Source organism: Trachurus trachurus (assembly GCF_905171665.1).
Source record: "Trachurus trachurus genome assembly, chromosome: 1".
NCBI classification, from domain to species: Eukaryota; Metazoa; Chordata; class Actinopteri; order Carangiformes; family Carangidae; genus Trachurus; species Trachurus trachurus.
This window is the reverse complement of record NC_139891.1, coordinates 14,534,516-14,547,096: the sequence shown is the minus strand read 5'-3', so window position 1 is coordinate 14,547,096 and position 12,581 is coordinate 14,534,516. Positions and strand designations below refer to the sequence as shown.

General features: G+C 41.5%; 1 pseudogene across 1 annotated transcript in view; it reads right to left on the bottom strand.

Moving 5' to 3' along the window:
* LOC310991562 (phospholipid phosphatase-related protein type 5-like) overlaps positions 1–12,341 on the bottom strand; it is a 52,273-nt pseudogene extending 39,932 nt beyond the window's left edge. Inside the window, exons 1-2 of the transcript XR_014596477.1 lie at positions 10,380–12,341; positions 4,765–4,869 (exon numbers count right to left, since the gene is read on the bottom strand). The product of XR_014596477.1 is annotated as a phospholipid phosphatase-related protein type 5-like (transcript). The remainder of the gene's footprint in view (positions 1–4,764; positions 4,870–10,379) is intronic.
* Between the last annotated feature and the right edge of the window lie 240 nt (positions 12,342–12,581).

The window sequence follows — 12,581 nt, the reverse complement described above, 5'->3', positions numbered from 1 at the left end:
CATGACGAGACAGTCCAATTGCGTGTAGTTTGTCTGGGTGCAGGTAACAATTGACGGTGTGAAAAGCTTTGCTCAGATCTAAAAAGATTGCACCTGTGTATTTATCATTGTCTGACACTGATAACACATCACTAGTGAATTTAAGAAAAGCAGTGGTTGCAGAGTAATTGGGTCTAAAACCAGACTGGCATGGAGACAAGATGTTGTAGTCAGAGATGTAGTGAGATAGTTGATTAAATATACGTTTTTCAAAAATCTTAACAACAGAACTAATAATACTAATTGGGCGATAGTTGTTAAGATCTAATGAACCACACTGAAGTCTGGTAGGTGGCAATGTAGCTCTTAGCTTGATGCTGGGTGGTGTATTATGATGTTACGCGTTTTCGTTTATGTGAATGAGCCATGAGAAAAAACTGGAGGAAAGTTAGCGATGCTGTGCAGTGTGCAGTGACATGCGACAGTATCGCGGAAAGCTGCGTTGCTCACATTGGGATTACATCATTCATTACATTGCGAGGGCGATACAGTACCTAAGCGGCTTCACCTTGATGTGAATCCAAAGCTGAACAAGCATTGCGTGTTCCTGTGCTCTGGAGGTGTGGTTTTGGAGAGAAGTCAGAGGAAAGGGGCTGGATTTTTGACTGTATTTTCAAAATGTGGCCTGCTTAAACAGTTTTTTCCAGGATCTCCAACCCTACCTTTATACTGTATATTAGTGAATGTTTTGAAGATAAACTCAATATGAACACTTTGGTACCTGCCAGATCTGCTGACTTCAGGATTGCTGACCAAAGTGTCAGGTAAGTACTGACTGATAGAACACTTAGTTGGGGCTGAATTTGACTCCATTCAAAGCTTATCTAAGTTGCAAATTAGCCAGAAACCCGAGTATCAGCTTTTATATGAATCAAAAAAAAAGTTTAGATACAGAAATTACTGATTAGGCTGAAACTGGGGCATCCAGGGAGGCAAGGAAAATGAGGGATGCAAGCAGCCACGAACCAACACCTTAGAGTATCATCAGAGACAGCACAGGCCGTAGACCTGAAATATTACGTGGTCTGATGCTCAGCAGTCTGTTTACTTTACGGAACTCGCTGTGCCATGGGAGGATGCAGCCAACGAGGCATGAGGAAGGAACAGAGACGAGGAAGCTGCTCTGAGCTGGCAATCGGGGCTGAACAGCAAAGCTGGAAAGCCTGGGTACACACTGCAAAGGGCTGGGTGCCATGAATTAGTAGCTACAGTGCATCCACCAAGAGTTAACAGTAATTATTATCACATCTTCAGCTGAGCCCACACTACTATTAATGCAAGTTGTACACGCTGAGATTTTCACTCAAGGAGTCCTCTTGGAGTATTTTGTAGCTCAGCTTCGTTACAGATTTTCACAGTAGGCCCGCCTGCCCTAGATCACACCAACTCACAACCCTTCTCCCACCCACCCGTGTCTTAAGCTAGTCAGGAATCTGTTGTATCAAAATGACTTTTTAAAGAGGGGCCTTTGAAGCAGTGTCTCTGTTAGGCCCCAGACTAGTCTCTTGTGTGGCTTCACAGCATGACGGCAGCCACAGCAGTGGGGAGTGAAAACAAGAGAGAGAGAGGGGTGAAAGATGCAGAGCTAAAGAGAGGAGAGAAAGAAAGACTTATCTGCTTTCCATTATGATGTTTTCATCCCGTGCTGCTAAAAGTGAAATCGTGTGAAATCATTCTCACTTCTTAATCTGGCATAAGAATAAAACGCTGACTACAATAGACAGAGGGAAGAAACTTGGAAAGTGTGAACAGAGGGAGAGACAGATCCAGTAATCAAAGTTAGAGATGGTAGAAAAGTCTTGACATGAAACGGAGCAGTGAACTGACAATGGGACTGGGGAGTAGGCCATTGTCATACAGATAAAGGAAGAAGAGGCAGAGAGAGCAACGGAGAGTGGGAGACAGAGATTTAGATTGTGAAGAAAAAGGGAAAGAGAGAGGGAATCGGAAACAAGATCACAAGAGAGGAAGAGGAATAAGACTGGGCGTTTCAATTGAAAAGAAATGGCTAATGAGATGCTAATGTAACAACAAAGGAGTGAGTGCCCTCCGGGGGGAGCTATGCTACTGCAAGCTACCTCAGTGTATGAACATAGAAGAAGGAGGATAGAATTAAAAAATGCCCTTTATTAAACTACTGCAAAGCACACAGATTCATTCAGGTGCATATTTAGTGATTCCAAAATTCCCATCACCCCACCTCTAGGTTGTGTTTTAGCAAATAAAAATAACAGGCACAGCCCTGGAGGAAGAGTTGATTAAGGTGACAAAACGGGAAGAAACGCCTTCCCCAGGCCTAGAGATGTTCATGTTACCCTCCAGGCTGCTATGTGGGGTGTGCATGAGGAGGAGGTCTACTAAGGACAAGGTCTTTCTGCCTTGAGAAGGAAATAAAAGGTGGAGGAGGTTAACGGAAACAGGAAGAGATGTGAGAAAAAATGTTGGAGGCCCAAGAGAAAAACATGAAGATGGGGAGAAGTGTTGAGGAGAAATGAGAAGTGTGGAGGTCCACTCTGACGATGACTTGAAGCTTCACAAGTAAAGGGGAATAATGGAGAGATCTGTGGTGCAAAAGATGTAATTACTCAAGAGAATCAGTGCTGGAGAGGAGTGATGTGGACTGGGCAGTACTCAAGAGACAGTCAAAGAGAATACTGGAAGAGGGGAGGAGCACCTCTGACAGATAGGAGCCTAGAGATATTAAAGACGCACTATGAAAAAAATTAGAAAGCTGGAAAATCATTATAACAAGTCCTCAAGAGGATGCTGAGAATGAGCCAATACCAAAGCACAATGAAAGGAAATAAAGGCAAGCTTAAAACCGTGCGTAAATCTGCAGGGATTGTGGGATATTTGTGCTATAAAGAGATGCAGCGGTAATAGCAATGTGTTGAAGAATATTGTTGTGTGCAAAGAGTGTAGGATTCATGTGTTGGATGTGGCGCAAAGCGAGGATGAAAAACCTATTGTATGATCTCAAGAGGAGGTTGTGAGATTGAGTGAGTGAATGAAAATGAAGAAGGAGAAGAAGAACCAGTAATGAGGCTGTTTTTCCATACTCCAAATTTCTAGGCCACTCAGTTTACTTGTATTGACTTGTTGTGAAAGCCCAGGGTACTCATGCTCTGGCAAGAAAAGCTAAACGGGGGTTCATATGCCATTATCCCAGCAGGTGATCCATTTTCACTTCCGACTCTGGTCCAGTGACTTGGTGATCTTCTAGACAAGTCAAATCAGTCACATCTACCATGGTTAAAAACGTATGACCAAAACTATGCTGACTTCTCAGCATGGTTTTGGATCTTTTATGGCCCTGCAGCAAAATAAACTGTCATGAATAAATTGTGATCTACAGTTGTAGAAAAAGAAATGCACTATGGAAAAATCCACAATTTAACATACTCATTGACTATATTAATCTAAATATTATGTCTTAACACCATATTTAATGAATAATAGGATATCTTAAACTGGCTCTTATAATATGGTTGAATAAAATCCTTGAGGAGATTCATCTGAGGACGTTGGGCGTGCAGCTGTGCTAAAGAAAGATGTAGTTTGCAAAAGACACTTTACCCAAGTCTTGTTTTGAATAACACCAGCCTTTCACAGGATCAGTGCTTGCCTCGGGAGAAAAATGTCCATATTCATCTTCAGTTCTCTTGTTTGTCTGTTGGCTATATCTGTTGGCGAAACCTAACTCATCCAGTCAACTTTCTATGCCACCATTTAACCGTTTCTGCCAACCTTAAACATATACAAAAGCAACGTCATAATTTTAGGCTGAATTCAAAAGGAAAGAGTCTCATTTAATGTATAAAAAACAGCTCATTCAGCTCATTCAGCTATCGTTGTTATAGCGCTGATGACCTGCAGGCTTGGAGTGTGTTAGCTGTGGCACGGGCTAATTGGGTTTCCGTTCTTAATTAGGCCTATTAATTAGGAAATATAGCTGAGGCCATGAGCACTCCACGAGGTCATTTAGGGATTACAGGGAAGAGAGGAGTCGTGGGAAGAGTAGAGGAGAAGAGAGGAGATGAATCCAGGAAGTCATGAGTAAAAAGTTCAGTGAAGAAGCCCCTTGATGCTATACCTTAGCAATGGTTCCCTTCACCCTCCTGCTGAATGTTATCACTAAGTGAGTCATGGACTGAAGGTAATTACCCCATTGTGATAATTTAATCAAATCAATCGCTTCTTTTGGGAGTCAGTGAATTGAAAACAGAGCCTGCTAATTGATGCAGTTTCCCAACCGACAGCCATTGTTGTTAATCCCCAGTTAGAAACATGGGAAATGTTGGAAGAAAGAGATGTAGGAGAAACGTAGGAAAAGTGGTGGGAGAGCATTCACTGGCTGAAGACTTTGAAATGTGCCTGCATTTGTCCATCTATTTCCTCTGTGTGACTCCAGCCTCCCAGTGATTTCACCCGCAGAGCAAACACTTCAGGGCTCCATTTCTGCCCACTTCCGTATGAAACCATGGCATTTAGACAGCATACACCTTAGTCCACAATATGAGCACACAAAAGCCTGAGTGTAAAGCCGTGTAAAATTGAGCCAAATATAACAAATGTTGCCTTGAGGTCATAGCCCAAAAAAAAAAACAGCCGAAAACACTTTCGTTGTTCAGGTCAGATCAGGCGGAAATTCACAGTTGTGAGTCGACTCCATAAAGCTGTGTATTTCTCCCTACTGAACAATATACTGAATGTCCGAACACTCACCTCCACAAGCAGGAAGCAGGGTACGATGTAGGTGCTGGTCTTCTGTTGGCTTTGGTCTCCAAGGTTTCTCAACGCCCTCTGTGCTGCCAGCCGACTGTCCATCATCTGTGGGTAGAAAAGTCAATGTAAATCTTCCATCTTCTACATTTGATGTGTTATGTTTGGCGTAGAGCTGCCTTTGCTGACACATTGAGAGCAGTCTAGGTGATGTTGAGTTGTACTAAAGACTAGGAAGTAAAGCTGGGCACTACAATTCAGGGGAGTTAGATAATAATAATACTTACACTAAGATAAACTTCAAGCTCATCCATAGATAACAATTGCTTTGACTTATTTACAAAGAAAAAGACCTGACTGCCACCTTATTGACTAAAATGAGTCACAGTCGTCTGAGTTCCAGTTGATACGACAGTGTAAATAGTGTTTATTTATATTCAGCGCCTGGCTCAGAGTAGACCTTTGAGACATTTTAATAGTCTGAGGAGTCACAGCAAACGAAAGTTGAGGATATGTGTTTTGTTAATTTGGAATATAATGCAGGTGAATTGTTGTACTTAGTTATACTTATTGTTCTTACTGACAGTTACTAGTGATAGATTATATTATTTTGTGTTAGCACAAAGTATTACAAATGAACGTATAATAGGGTACAGTAACGTTGACTGATGATAAACTTGCCCAGCAATATATCATGTAGGCCTTCATCTACAATAGTACAATTTAATTTCTACTTCTCTAAAGTGCCTCAGAATTGAACAGATCTACCACTGTTATCAGAGATGTATTCCACACTGTTTTATTTGCATAACCGTGATCATAATTGAGCTATGGGGTAGTTGCCATAGAAATGAATAAAATTAACATGTTAGCATTGAACATTTAAAATCATAAACTAACCAACGTTTTTCAGAAACGTCCATCCTGTCTGAGTTGAGTGTCTGTGTGAGAGAGAAGATAAAGACTCACTAACATTCAGCAGATCAGATAAATGATGGGTTTCTCAGAGATTCATCAATGGCTCCACTCATGTGAGCTTAGACCTTCACAGTGAACAATACTGTGTGAAGATTTGCAATCATAGTGATTCTTTACACCGTAAGTTCATAATATACTAGACATCCACTAATAAACCTCAACCGACCATGGCACCAAAAACCCTCATGCATCAGGGTGTCAATTTGAACAGTAATAATTTGGAACAGCGGAAAATGAGCTCCAGTTCAAGAAAATACTTAAAGAACAATGAGAACTTATGACACAAGTAACTAGTAATTCACACACTATCTTTGTTATTAGTACAGTAGGGAGGTTAAGCGACTTTTGACTTCAAGTCATGATGCAAAGGTCCCCTTTGGCATGGAAGTACCTTAGGGTCATACAAATAAATCTATCCAAATTCACAAGTGAGATCACACTTTGTATCCAAAATAAACATGTTTTATAATGCCTTTTTTTAATTGAGAAAACGCATGCTAAAAGCACATTCCATGTAGAATGTCCATATAAATTACAATGTTTTCAGCTCCTGGATGTTATCTACAGCTTATTTGTAACATGATTGCAATATTTCAGGATTGTTTCTCAGTTGAATGATGAACAGGGATCTAATGTCTTTCAATCTGTAGGGCGGACTGACATAGGAAGCATAAAGTCCAGTCATGACATTCCATTATGGCTAATTTGAAGTAAGAAATAAAGATACTGTATCATCATGAGATTGATAAGATGAGCATTAACAAGCATTCACAAAAGTAAAAATCTACCAAAATAATGAAGCTTACCAGTTTCTTAGCATTACTCTAAGAGAGGATCTTAGCCAGCTATACTGTGCAGTTGAAAGAAGGCAGTCCTAATCATATGCCATATGTGAGAGCTGTGAACCTAAACTTCCCTATATGTACATAAAAGCTGAACTTTGCTTATTAAGGGCGCTCTACACTAAAATGTGTTAGTTTACTTTAGGAGCACAATGTAAAATGATTTCAGTATCAGGTTATATAAGCCTTAAATAATGTAGAGGGTCCAATGTGACCCATTTTTACATTTGAGAACAGTAAAAACTTTTTTCCTTTGACTTTAAGTTGACTCCTAATATGACCCAGAATGGGTCATACATGTAAATTCAACTTTTTTAAATCAACATACACAAGCAGTAACTAGTTATGGGTAGGCCTATATTTTGACCAACACAATATTTTGCTAATTGGTCTTTCCTGACACTACTGTGATATGAATTACATCTTATTATTTAACTACTTGTAGGCTATATTTGTTGCACTCCGTCTGATATTCAACAAATCATTATCAGTAAAGTTTTATTAATGTTTTTACATTAATAAAACCCAATATGCTGTCACACAAGCAGCTCCATGTTGTCATAGAAGCTGTAGATCTCATCCAGGAGCTGAAGGCATCAGGGGATCTGCATGAGTTTATATGGACATTCTAAATGGAATGTGCCTTTAACATGCGTTTTCTCAATTAAAAAAAGGCATTTTAAAAACGTGTTTATTTTGGATACAAAGTGTGATCTCACTTGTGTCTTTGGATAGATTTATTTGTATCACCCTAAGGTACTTCCATGCCAAAGGGGACCTTTGCATCATGACTTGAAGTCAAAGGCCTATTTTTTGGGCTTAACCTCCCTACTATATTGCAAAAGTGAGATTTTGTTTGTTTGTTATGTTATCTGTTAGATTGTTTCCCATAGTGCCAATGTTAGACTGTTTGCTCAGTGACTGTGACAGATTATCTTCGGTACAATTCTGTATTGAGCAAGGGCAACATAAGATTTATCTTCTCCATGCCCCTTTCCGACCATGGAATATGAAATCATTGTGTATTATTATTGTATATTACCTTGGTTGGAACAAATAAAGACATTTATTATCATTATTATTATTATTATAATGAACACCTACATTAGATTGGACTTATCCACACAAACTCACTCACCCATGCAGAGCTGCCCACAAAGACTTTCTTTATGAGGCATCAAAAATGCACATACACAGGTACACATGCATGTACACACACGCACATACACACATAAATCTTAAATTGAGGGGGGGGGGGGTTAGGTTGAAAGGAGGAGAAGTAGAGTGGAAACAGAGGAGCGATGATCAAAAACAAAAGCCTGACAGAAAGAGATAAGAGAGAGGCAAAGTCATGATGCAGACGTTTGGAGACTCTTCAGAAGTAAACAGGGTGGGGTGAAAGCCAGCAGACTCAGCAATGGAAAATAATAGTGATTGGGGGGAATAGCAGGTAGAGAAGGGAAAACAGCTCCAGTCCCAAAAGTGAGAGCAGAAGGAAACAGGGGGGGGGGGGTTAGAGCAGGAAGGCCAGCTTATGAGATGTTCAGGGATTTATGACATGCAAATGACTGCGCTCATGCTCAATAAAGTCAGCGTCTGGCTTTTTAAGTTTTGGGGTGCCTCAAAAAGTTATCCAAGTACAGATCCTCTTTGAATCAAACAGCAAATGCAAACTTTGAAATCACGATGTTATCAATCGTCAAGCGTCAAGCAAAAGTCCTTTGCAATCTTCAATATAATTTTATTCACTCAAACAGCAATTGGTTTTTCCTCTCAGATATCAAGTCTCCTCGACAACAATTATCTTGCTGACTTAATGGCTGAGGGCAAATCCCTGCTGCCTTGTCAGCCCTTTGCTCGATCAATGGCCGTTAAGGATGAGAGGGGAGGAAGCCACTTCACAAGGTTGGAATGCGTCCATGCCTTCACAATCACCTGAATACCTATCAGCAATTTACATTATACAATACTTCATTTAAAAGACGAAGCAATGACATGAACCGACGTGTCATTAACTAAGTTCACAATAAAACACATTGAAGGATAAAGAAGAAAAGAGTATGGAAATGTTACATAATTCAAACCTGTTTATGCAAACATATAAAATCATTGTGTGTATTTCCATGTAAGGAGAGCAGGGAAAGATTTCTATTAAAAAATATTGGAAATGTTTTATGGACCACCACAGTATGTGCATTAATAACTCAAGCATTAAAGATGTAATACCCCCAGAAATTTGAATTCACTGATCTTCTCTCGTCTGGTACAGTTTAATCTAAGAGGGAATTTTAGCTCACACATGCATGTTATCGAAGACAGCCAGACTTCTGAACCAGCAACAAGCTGAGACTCGAGAAATTGTGTTCAAATCCTTTTAAAATGTGTGTACAATTTTTAAAGCAGCCTACACACCAGGGATGCAACTGTCTGCATTGCATAGCTAGAATAATGGTCCTTTCAATCCAGGATTTGGAGATTAGGAATTATCATCTCTATAAAATCACCCCAGGTGCTGTCACAGTCTCAATAATAGTGAACTTCAATTATCTGGCAATGGCGTCCCTCTTGGCAGTTTCTGTTCCGTGTCACAGATTTTTCATCACGGGTGTGCAGCTTTGCATGTGGCTTGTTTATGGCCACAAATGGTCAAAAATGGATTTCCTTTAGAAGTCTTGTCACAATGTCCATTTGCACGAGTGTGTATTTTTATGTGTGCACTGTTTGAATGTTAGAACGAATGACATACACACACACGGAGCAGTACAGACTACATTCAGTGTGTTTAAGTGTGTTAATTATTCATAACATGGTTCACATTCTTGTTTTTACCCCTCTTTCTCCACTACCGCCAGTCTGCCTCATGGGAAACACTACCCTACCAGCATCATCCCACCATATCAGTGTAAATATAAGCTTCTACTATAGGCGAGCCTCAGCAGCGGCTTTGAAGGGTTTTGTCTCGTGTAAGAGCATTCATTGAACGTAAGCATAGAGAGAGCAGAGGTTGTACAAGTTGCAGCAGAAGATAAACAGATTGTCTTCATAGAAACACACACACAGCTGTATTTACAGTATTTGGGTCTTCTTTTATGCACCATCTTCCAAAGCAGAGAGAGGCAATCAGCCATGAGGCTGGCGTGACTGATTGTCTCTTATGTTGCTGTCCATGTCGCTCACTATGATGTGCATTCTTAAGACTCGCACTGGCACCCGCTATAACAAAAGACCCACTCACTATCTTGTTGGCGTGCGTGCACAGTACACACACACGCACATATTTGAAGAGACTGTTGCTGATATTTGCACACCTGTATGCACAGGCTCATTTACACACACACACACACACACACATACAAGTGACCATTAATGCGGTAGTCATTACATGTCACCTTGAATATCAGACCAACAAGTGATGCCACACAGCTGATGCCTGAGTGTGTTTGTGTAGCATATGTGTGTGACACACACACACACACACACACACACACACACACACACACACACACACACACACACACACACACACACACACACACACACACACACACACACACACACACACACACACACACACACACACACAGTGAGTGTGAGAGCGAGAGAGAGAGAGAACATCCTGCACAGAATTCCTGCTGTGCACCTCAGGTTCAACAATGTGGGTCATAGAGATGCACAATAGAGATGAACAATCACTCTCTCCCTCTTTTCCTCTCTCACACACACAAGTTCAAGAACAATCTGTTTCCAAAAAGAACCCGAGGAAAAATCAGGCTAGTAACAGGCTTGAAAAACTCTTACCTTGATTCTCTGTATGTTGCACGCTGTGCTGCTGCACGGTGACCACTGCCTCCTCCGAGCCCTCCTTCTCTAGGAGGATTTGCTCCTGCAGCGGACTCCCATTCTGTGGTTTTGTTGTGGTCTTAGCTCCGCTTCTTTCTCTTTCCCACTTATCGTCTCTTTCAAAGCAAAACCACCTCTCACTTCTGCCGCTCCGCCACTGAGAAGCCGGCGGCACTGAGTGTGAATAGAGAGAGATAGAGAGCTCAGCTTGCCCGCTGCCAGGCACCCAGCCTCCAGCCAGCCCAGTCTATATCTGTCTGCACCCTGCCGCTAGGTCGCTAAGCTAAATATGATGATCTTCAACAGCACTTCAAGGCTAATTAGTCAAGTGAAGGGATCCACTGGCTTGGAGAGCGAGGCTGCTCAGCACAGTTGCCGGTGGATACAAGGAGAGGAAGAGAGAGAGGAGAGGGGGAGTGTGTGTGTGTGTGTATGCGTGTGTGCGTGTGTGTGTCTATGTGTGAGAGAAAAAAGAAAGAAAAGGCAAAGAGGAGGAGGAAAAAACAGAGATTAGGAAGGGGGAATCAGAGAATGAAAAGGAGCGGAGACTAGAAGCAGAAAGGAGCCAGCATGTGTATGAGAGAGAGAGAGACAGAGAGAGATAGGGTGTATAGAGAGAGATGTACAGAGAGTAAAAGAGAGAGAGGAGGGACTATATGTGTGTCAGAGGCTGAGGCATCACTGTGGCTAAAATGGTAGACACTGTGCACTTTAGTACCCCAGGAAACCACTTTGATACGGGCAAACACCATGGGCTCAGTGAGCGCGAATGCACAGGTCTGTGTGTTTCTGTGTGTGAGTGTGAATGTGTGGATTTAATTATGGGAAAATGGAAAAAATCGGAATGCGAGAGAAAAAGCCCACAGTGATCTGAAGGCATAGTGTTTTGTCTCTGTGTGGGTGTCAAAGATTTGTGTTTCTGTACTCAACTTGAAAGACGATGGGAGCTCAGGTGAGCAGGGATTGTAACTTCGGGCAGTTGGGTTAATGATGCACCGTCAAGTGGAAAAGTGGGACGCATCCCGCACGTGGTCCTATATGGGTCAGGGGCCCTCAGGTGCAAGCTCACCATCAGCTTTTGGCTCATAGTGAACTTGCTTACAGTATATAGGTGTGTGTGTGCATGGGTATACGCTTGCATATCGCAGGGTTATCAAATTCTCTGTCTCATTCAGGACTAAAATAGGGACAGTGTGTTGTTCTGCATTACTGGTATGTACACTGAAGTGTGGTGGTGCCTGTTTAGACAAGCTCCAGTCGACTGCTGGACACTGGGAAATACCCCAAAGGCACAGCTGCACAGGTTTGTATTTCATGTGGACCCCAGCCCAGAGTTCTTACTCTCTGCTCTTGCACGGCTGCTCGAGAGAATGTTATTCAAAAACAAACTAAAAAAGAAAATCTAAAATATGCTTATCCATCTTGTTTGTCAAAACTTAGATGAAAGGATCCAAACCACTTTCATGTCAGTAAACATGAAGCTACAGCCAAAACCAGTTGCTTCCTTAGCTTAGCACAAAACCAGGAAGCAGAGGGACACACCAAGCTGAGCTCTGTCCAAAGATAACAAAATCCACCAAGCTACACCTCTAAAGTTCACTCATTCCCATGATCAGTGCATCTCGCTTATGCTTCTCTAGTTCTTACTACCTGCAGTCTCAACTTTTCAAGAGGGATAATCCCTCCATAAATCCTCAATAAAACTGGCATTTTCTATTTATTTGACTTGGTTGGATTTGGACAGAGACAACTATTTCCCCTTTTTCTGAGGCTTCAAATTTCAAACACAAGAGTTGTATGCTCTCATCAAACTTTTGGCAATAAAACTAAGAAGTGTATTTCACTAAATTCCAAATTATTCCCTTAAAGGGATAGTTCAACATTTTGGCAAATTGGCCCATTGCCATAATCCCTATAGTCATAGCAGTAGGTTCATTACCTTTAATTGTCGGTGCAAGCTATTTTTAGAACGGCGGAGCAGAGCCGCGAGCTGCTCAGAGCTACGCTACGGAGGCTAATGGGATTTCTTGGGTGCCCTCATCAAACTCATCAAATACACAATACAACAACTCCAAAACGCTCTGGTGGTCAAGTTGTGACCTGCACATTCACCACGCTATGAGATAATGATGGAACATTATGAGACAGAGTTGTTTTTGA